Source organism: Teleopsis dalmanni, chromosome 1 (genome assembly GCF_002237135.1).
Source record: "Teleopsis dalmanni isolate 2A chromosome 1, ASM223713v2, whole genome shotgun sequence".
Lineage (NCBI taxonomy): Eukaryota > Metazoa > Arthropoda > Insecta > Diptera > Diopsidae > Teleopsis > Teleopsis dalmanni.
Genome location: NC_051846.1, coordinates 30,296,485 through 30,305,561, shown reverse-complemented (window position 1 = coordinate 30,305,561; position 9,077 = coordinate 30,296,485). Strand labels below are relative to the sequence as shown.

Here is a 9,077-nt window from a genome sequence, read left to right as displayed (position 1 = left end):
TACAATTACCCAACAACGCACTCAATTCTTTCCTCTTCGTTTATATGATACAATGGTTTCAACCATTGACAGTAATGCAGGCGGATTACATTATTAAATCTAGGCTGTAAATACAAATGTAAATTAAATTATGACAATAAATACAATAACTTACTCCTTGAATAAATTCCTAGCCGTTCTGACATATTTGAAAGCAAAATAGTGAGGAAGTTCACATAAACTGGTTGAAATAGATTGAGGACAACAATCTGATTTGAGCCAGCCTAAAACTATTTTAGATGTAGCTATTGAGACTTATATCTAATCTGAATTCAAAAACAAATAACTTATAATGGCTATTAACACATCAAACTGATTTTATCATTGAAAAAGCTATAAATTTTCTTGTACAATTTATCTCTGCTAGAGATGCTCTGTAGCTAGAGAGATCTCTGCCTAAACCACTTCTGTCAAACACCCATTGCTCGCTTAGTGTTGGCACTTGGTCTGGCATACAACAGCTTATATTCAGTTTTTGTGTTCTTTCCAAAAGAATACGAAAATGTTTTTAAAATATGGAAGTGAAATTCACAATTCAAAATTGATATTCACGTTCTTTATGTGATGTGTGGTTTTTACAAGTCATTCTTAAAAGATTCGTTTGATTTTAGTAAGTTAAAGTCTTATGGTGGTTGTCGGTAGTTACAAGCTTAACATTGGCTAAGCAGTAAATATATCTTGAAAAGCTGTGAATAAAAAATTTTAGTGGAAAACCTAATTAAACTAAGAATACTCAATGGCTTTTTGTTGTAAAATGTTTTGTTCAATTAACCCAATCACTAGTACACATTCCAAATTTCTGCTATAAAAAGGAGATACTCACTCATTTAATATAGTGAGAAAATTGAACTTTTTTGAAAAAACATGAAACAGCTTTTGTACTTACTCACTTATGTTGATGAATAGGTAAAACAATACGATCACCATCACCATAATATAAAAATACGTGCTTAAGTATTATTAGTAAAAGCTATAGGAAACTGCGACCTAAAAAATCTATTATAGGCGGCACTTAGTCGGACTAGAGTGTTTTTTCAAGTCCGATACCTTTAATGAAAGTCATGTGTTTCTTCAGTTCCTCCTACATTTTTGCATTAGAGTCGAGCATTCCACAATGTAATTTCTTTCTTTTCTCTACATTATCGGCAGTCTGAGTTGAATTAGATTCCTTACGTTGTTAGATGATAATTCAATCTACAGGGACCGGTTAGTATTCCCGTAATAATTCTTAAGTTATTCTTTATTTATTCTATGCAATCCTTAAAGCGTTTCAGATTACAAGTCCCTAAAAGAATTTTAGACTGTTGTAGTCTTGGAAACCCTTCCCAATATAGTTCTCTTTCTTTTTTCCTCTGCGCCGTTCAAAAGAAGGGAGAGATGTCTTTTGCCTAGACAATAAATACTCTATCATCATTAAAGCCGCGCCTCTTCTTGCGAGTTAGTCTGCCACTTTATTACCTTGAATTCCATATTAAGCGCACCTATTTGTTCCAGCGAAGTATGTTCAGCTTTTCAGTGCTCTCCAATACCAGTTTAGATGTCAATTGGTAAGACATGTGAGGAGCTTGAGTATACTTTTCATAAAATTTTACTAACAGCATCAATTATCTAAAATTTTAAATGAACTAGATTTAGATTCTCACTTTTATTATAAGTAAACTTAAGAAACTAAAAGCTTCAACTGTTCAATCAAGTAATTTTACTTTCTCAGTCGGAATTCGAAATAATTTTAAATTGTTATTAGTTTCTAATTTATCCAAACTTAGAGATAGTAGTTATAGCATAGTTATAGACCGCCAGAACCAATACTTTATACAATTTTCTTAGGCTGATTAATGGCCTCAATCCCTTCAGCAAATTTGTTTTATGACATCTCCAATAGCTTTCCGCAAGGTTATGATTTAAAATTTTGCAACAAAAAACAGTCATATGAGGCCACATCTGTTGATCGGAAAGTTTGCACAACAATAATTTATTTTATGCCTGTTAAACTGTAGTTGCAAAAATAATTGTTGTGGATGCACTAGATAATAGATCGCGCTCATACTACATGTCCCTTGGTAATATGTACAGTGTTACCAACTTAATATCCACAAAAAAATTTTGCTAGTCTCTTTTATTCGTGTTTTTCAATCATAAATTCTATATAATTTTCATACAGAATATGCAGCAAAAAAAATCTTACGACAATTCTTGTTTAGATGATGTTTAATACCTTCATATATAAAAGGATATTATGCAAGTTATATACAGTCGGCATAAATCATAAACCAAGAAAAAATATTTAAAGTTTTTATGTTATTTTTATTTCATCAACTATAATTAATTTTTTCCAGATGTTAATGATTGAGTTTAATTTATAAGGGCTTAAGTAGCAATGGGTGTTAATTTCGTATTAATTTTTATTAAAAAAGTATCTAATATTTTGTTTTTTTTTCTTACAAAGCAACTCTTGCACGACCAAACTATGGATATGCACATTTAGTGTGCAATTTTGTCCATATACTTTGAGACATTAAATATATTGCCCGGGTTAATAACATTAACTGTTGTCATTTAAGTTCTGCCATAAAATTGCTGCAATTTTAGTTAGCATTCAGTTGCTACCAAGTCATGAGAAATAAAACGTTAGTTTATGGCACCAATATTTACAGTGCAATTAATCAATTTTTATATTGTGTTTACCGGGCAAAATTGTGGGCGTTCATCTAAACACTTTAAGTAGTTTTCATGCATAAGCATTGTTAGTACTGAAATAATTCTTAATATACTAAACATAAACAATTTAGGAATTCACAGCAATAATACAAAATCCGAAAGAGCTAAAAATATCTAATAATATACTTGAAATGCTAAGTGTGTGGGATTTTAATATGAAATTTAATTAAATACACAAATAATATTTATTGCATTTTGATATTTGTATTATTCATTAGCTGCTGCATTTAATTAATTAATTATAATATTTTAATAAGTTTTCATTATGTTTTGATTACCTTAAAATTTTTTATTATTTTTTTTTTATTTTTTATTCATATGTAAATAATTTGTTTATATCTTACAGATTAATTCAAGTTATTTAGAAAATTCGGAAAGTTTGCATCAAAAAGGAAATAATAAGGAACTTAAGATTGTATCCAACAACTAAAGTAAGTTTTAGGCCATAATTTTTTAATAAATATAGAGATTAAGTAGTAATTAAATATTCCCTATCCATTCTATTTTTCAATAACTTATTTCGTCATCATCATTTAACATTAAAGTTTAAGGTGAGCTTTAGCTTTATCAATCATGGTTTTTATATCCCTCTGAATTTTTTAATGTCCATTTTATAACTCATAATATTAACTGCCTGCTATTATTGATCAATTTTGACTTGCTCCCACTCAGGTATTATTAGAAATGCATTGTAATTCAAATGCATTGAAAGATAAAAATGCTTGGAACTTAAGCATTGAAAGTTTCTGCAGCCTTGACTACTTGTGATGAAAACATGATTAGTCATCATTTCTAATTTGAAAGGCACGACTTCTAAGCCTGGCACTTACAGCCCAACAAATTATATACGGACTTTAAACTAATTAAATAAAAATATTTCCTAAGATCACTGATGCTGAGTACTTAGCAATACTCGAAACAGCGTTGTATGGTCAGCCAAATTTCAATAAATTATTTAATTATTTGTTTTTGTTTTCTTTATTACTGTTCGAACCCTTCTAGTTTCTTTTCGAAAGTTTGTTTTGATAATTGTTAATCCCGTGGCAAAATTCATGAATGGTTTATGTTTCTTAAAATAAAAATGGACCTAAGGTATAAGAAACGAGATAGCTAATTAAAATCTATGATCACCGCCGATTCCACAGATTAGCCGTGTACGTAAATTAATCAGTGATGAGATAAATTTTAATTAAAATTAAAGGAAATTTGATTTGTTAATATTTTAATTATGCATTTTTAGCTTTGCATTGGTTCTAATGCAATCTACATTTCGCAATATATAAGACATGTTTAAAATAATAGCTTTAGTGACATAATCTATATACAATTACATACATAAGTGAATTTAATCACTTGTAAAATTTACCTGGAAAACTATATTTGCTAACGAAATGACATGTAGAAGCCATCGAAAAGATTACCACCTACTTTTTTCAAAATCATTTTGGACAATGTCTTCAAATATTCATTTGATACAATCATTGTATTAAATCGGAAGGAAACCATTTAAACAAAAAATTTGGGTTTCGGCCGAGGAGAATGATTACTGTTTATCGAAAAAAGATCTGTTTACTTTGGACCACACATTATATAAATTTACTTGCATTTTTTTCATTCCATATAACTGTTTAATACGTCGAAATTATTTAATAACTTGCACTTTGAATACACTTAGTCTTGTTTTCTCCACAATTTGATTTTTCGTACTATTTTATTAGAAAGCTTTAAAATATTCACGTTAATAAATTTTGTGCATTCAAAACTTTTATAATACCCAAGACCACATCAATTTAGTTGTTATGTACTTTGTACATAGCTTTTGCATTTGAGTTGTTGCTTCATATTCTCTTGTGCATCAGCCCCCATTCCAGCTTAAATTTATTAAAAACAAAAAAAAATAGTATCTAATAGTACCAGCAACAAAGAAAAAAATCTGTTTAGCTTTATTACTTCTAATGAAAATCTCTATAAAAACTTTTAAAATATTGGGGTTACATTGTAACATTCTCAACTTTGTTCTACTTTTTACTTAATTGCGTTTATAAATTCCATGTTCAGTCATATTTTATATTTCAGAATTTTTTGCAATTAAATAATAAACCTAAAAAAACATTATTTTATAAAGAATTTATTTTCTTGTTAAATTAGTATTGCCTACATATATTTACTAAGTATATCGTCAACATTAATCTTAATCTTTTTAAATGTTTGATATTTCTATACTGATAACAGAAATCTTTCCATATAAAAACGAATAGATATAAAATTTCTGTTTCAACTAAACAAATACCTTTAAATCTCACCAGATCGGGCACAGTGCCATAGATTATAAACCGACTTCAAGCAATTGGTTTTGCACTTGTACGTTTCAAAAAAAATTGCACATAAATTAATATTAAATAAATGCCAACGGGTGAACATGTTTCAAATTATTTGATAACATGTGGCAATGTGGCCAGCAAATACTTCCTAAACTCCTGGTAAATTGACCAAAGGCACCGAATCAAATATTATGCAAAATGTTGAAATTTATTAAAATCATGCAGTTCACATCACAGTCAGGCAATTTATAAGCCAAGCAAAATTAATGCTCTCAATCGTCTATTGCAAATTGTTTTACAACAAAAAAAAACAAAAAAAAAAAAAACTAACGAAATATTTTCAATTTAATCGCATATATGAGCCATTAACTTATCTAAATGCGCACATAAGCACATAAATCCTTTTAAGAGCTCCAAACGCAACAGGACATTTTATTATTATCGACACTTTAAATCATTTAAATATTTTGGCTGTTTTAAATAGATTTTCCGAGCTTAACTGCGAACTAATTCAAGACAGCGTTATTGCTAAAAGGCTTCCCACAAATATTAAAAATCGAATAGTATGAAAAAAACTAACTACGAGTATGTATGAAATGACGATAATAACAGTTTTTAAGTATATAATATATTTTAATTCAAGCCATAAGTTTTCGTTGGTCGAAAATAAAAAATATAATAAAATTTCTTGCCACACAAAGGCCATAGCAGCCTGCATGCTGCCTTCAATATAAATTTTTGAAATAAGCTTTTTTGCTTTGCCATTTAAAATCGCACTGGTCTGGTTTGAATTATTTAATCTGAAATACATTATCTGACCCCCCTCAAAACCTGAAAAATTATTTTCCACTGATTTACGTATACTTGGTATTCAGACTGTTAACACTCTCATAAATTAAATGAGTTTTATTGCGATTATATCGGTTCCACAATATTTTTCTAATTTAAATTGGAAAATGTGTGTGAGAAAAATACTTTTTGCATCGTTTAATAAACTAATAACATTTTTTTTTGTTTATAATGATAATACCAGTTTAGTGTTATATACTTTAATTGTGTAATCACGACTTAAAGAACTCCTTCTGATGAGCGTATCAATTTTGCCAAACTACTATTTTGTTCAATTAAAATAATTGGTTTTCTTTAGAGCTTATTAACTAAATCTTCCAATCCCCCAATATAGTATATTATGTCTTTTTGAAATATCTATAATATTGATATATTATAGATATGATGACCAGCTATACTGTGTAGCAAAATTAAAATTATCCAAACAAAATTCGATTATTTTCAAATCGCTAGAGAACTGAAATGAAATATTTAACTGAAGATTCCCTTAAAAAGAATTTTTTTTTAGCAAATTTACACACAAATGTGGTAAGATTAGTGATTTCTTTAAATATTTCGAAAACAATAGCAGATAGAACTATGAAATTTGGGGTCCGAAACACTTGTTTTATATCGTTAGTAGTTTAGTAGCTGTTTAAAGTGCATAATTTTTGTTATATATTCAAAATTGGGAATAGAAGAACTTTGCGTGTTAATTAAACATAACTTTTGAAAAAAGTAAATATTTTTTAAACAAAATGAGGGACTCTTTATCATCATATTGAATAATTGAAAATATTTTCTTTTACAACATTTAAGACAATTTTAAGCCGCTTTTAATTTTCTTTGGCTGATCACACTAGAAATAGGTATTAATATAAATAACATATTTGAAGGTCAATAACATGCGATATATTCAGTCACCATTTAGTTTGAAATAAGAAAAAAAATATTTTTATTTGATACTTCAAAAAGAGGTTTTTTAGAACAGTAGTGAACTACTGTGATGTATCGAGTATTGCCAAATACCCATCATAAGTGGTCTTGGAAATAATTCTTATATTTAATTATTCGTAAATAATTTTTTGAGACTGCAAGTACCAGGAATTGATACTTCAGACGCACTTAACTTTATTCGATTTGTCTTCATGTTTAAAAATTAATTTTTTGAGAATTCAAATAATTTTCAAAATCCACATTTATACCCTTTGCTGTCACCATAAGGCAATATGCTTTAGATAGGCCAGGTATTCAGCAATGTGGATACTCAGCAATCTTGGTACTCAGTAATCTGGGTACTCAGTAATCTGGGTACTGGGTATCAGCAGTGTCTTTACTTTTGATTTCATGATCGTAATCCCTATATATATTATATGAGTACTAGCAATATTATTAAATCTATTTCCACTTTTACCATTAAGTTGTACAATTAAGTGCAAGATCATTTCACCATCTTTGGTTCAATTGTGTTTGAAATATTCATATCAAATGGTTTGGCGTCATTTTGATAATTATTATGTGTTGTGATCAATTCGGATACTCAGTAGATTATAAAGCCTTACTCACAAGTAGTACTTGGTACTTAGTACTAAACGTGTTTGTAAAATTAATTTTCTATCATGAAATTAATTTTATAATAATTATTAACTTGTATGTATGTTGATCCTTTTTTCGAGTTAGCGCAACTGGGCACTTTTACTCTTTGATAGCTGAGGGTACTACAGGGTCCCACCCATCTCATTGACTAAGATCTGCGTACCTCCTCGTGCGGAGACTGATTGCTCCAAGATTAGATAGTGATAAGTAGGATAGCCTGTCAATTTTCCCATATAACTTTAGAGCTCTGTCCCTTATGTATTTTTTGATCGGGTCTATTCTGAAGTCTCTTAGCATGTCATTTGTGCTGATGTACCAACTCACTTTTAAGAGTCTTCGGAGAGCCTGACTTTGAGCGACTTGTAGCTTTTGTATAGTAGAGTCGGCAGCTTTGCTATACGCTACACACCCATAAAGTAAAGCTGGTCTAATTATCTGGCTATAGATCAGTTTTCTGTTCTTCACGCTAAGGTTGTTGTGTTTGAAAAGTGGTTGTAAGCATTGCAGTGTTATAGCACAACTGCTTCTTTTGACTTGTATATACTTATGCCAAGTGAATTGCTTATCAAACGTGATACCTAACTATTTAATACTATCCTCCCAATTAATCACAATGTCACCAACTCTTACTCTCGATGGATGTTGCCTGTGCTTACGTATAATAAACAGGGCTTTAGTTTTCTCATTGTTAATGTTTATTTTCCATTTATGGAAGAACCCCAGGATGAGATTAATGTGCTCCTGCAGTATGTTATTCACATTTCTGGCAAGTTTATCAGAATATAACAAGCATGTGTCATCTGCGTATAATGATAATACCGAAGGACTTAGCATTGGGATGTCAGACGTGTAGATGTTGTACAACAAGGGGAGATCCTTGAGGCACACCCGCTTCTATTCTTCGTACTGAACTATGTTATACAGAGAGTAAAACTTCTGTGGTCCTTCATCATGATTAACATGACCCTAAGCTACTTTGTGTAAACAGAAATCATAAGTAAGAACAAAATGGTAGCATTTAACATTACATTATTACATTACATTATTAATAAAAAAAAAATCTATCTGTTATTCGAAAATTTTAGTAATTCAAACAGTTTTTGATACATAATTGTCCGATTTATTGACAGCATTAATATGCACCAGTTTTCATAAGTAAACTATTCACCAATTAAAGATATAGATTAGATGAAATATAGGTTTCGCTCTCAAATATTTATTTTTATTATAAAGCACAACAGTAGCGAACTTGTATTATTTATTTTTTAGAATTTAATCTTAACTTTGTATCAAAAGGCGTAAACGCACATACATAAAATACAAACAATTTGCATACTTACATTTCCATTGAACACAAATTCTGGAACGATTTAATCAAATGTTACCGAGCTTTAAAAGATTTTAGCTTTAAATGACACACACAGCATGACAACTGTTGCGTAAATATCACAGCCTTAAAAATCTAATACAAAATAATGTTAAAATTTGCAACTTCAGAAATAAATCACATGACATGACAGTAGTTGGTGTACTTCCACTGAGCACCCGCCACTTGCATACCGCTTGAAGACAGTC

The 9,077-nt window shown here is 29.6% G+C and overlaps 1 protein-coding gene across 1 annotated transcript in view; it reads left to right on the top strand.

Annotated features, from left to right (window-relative positions):
- LOC119678932 (GATA zinc finger domain-containing protein 14-like) overlaps positions 1-9,077 on the top strand; it is a 14,347-nt gene that overhangs the window by 350 nt on the left and 4,920 nt on the right. The window lies entirely within an intron of this gene.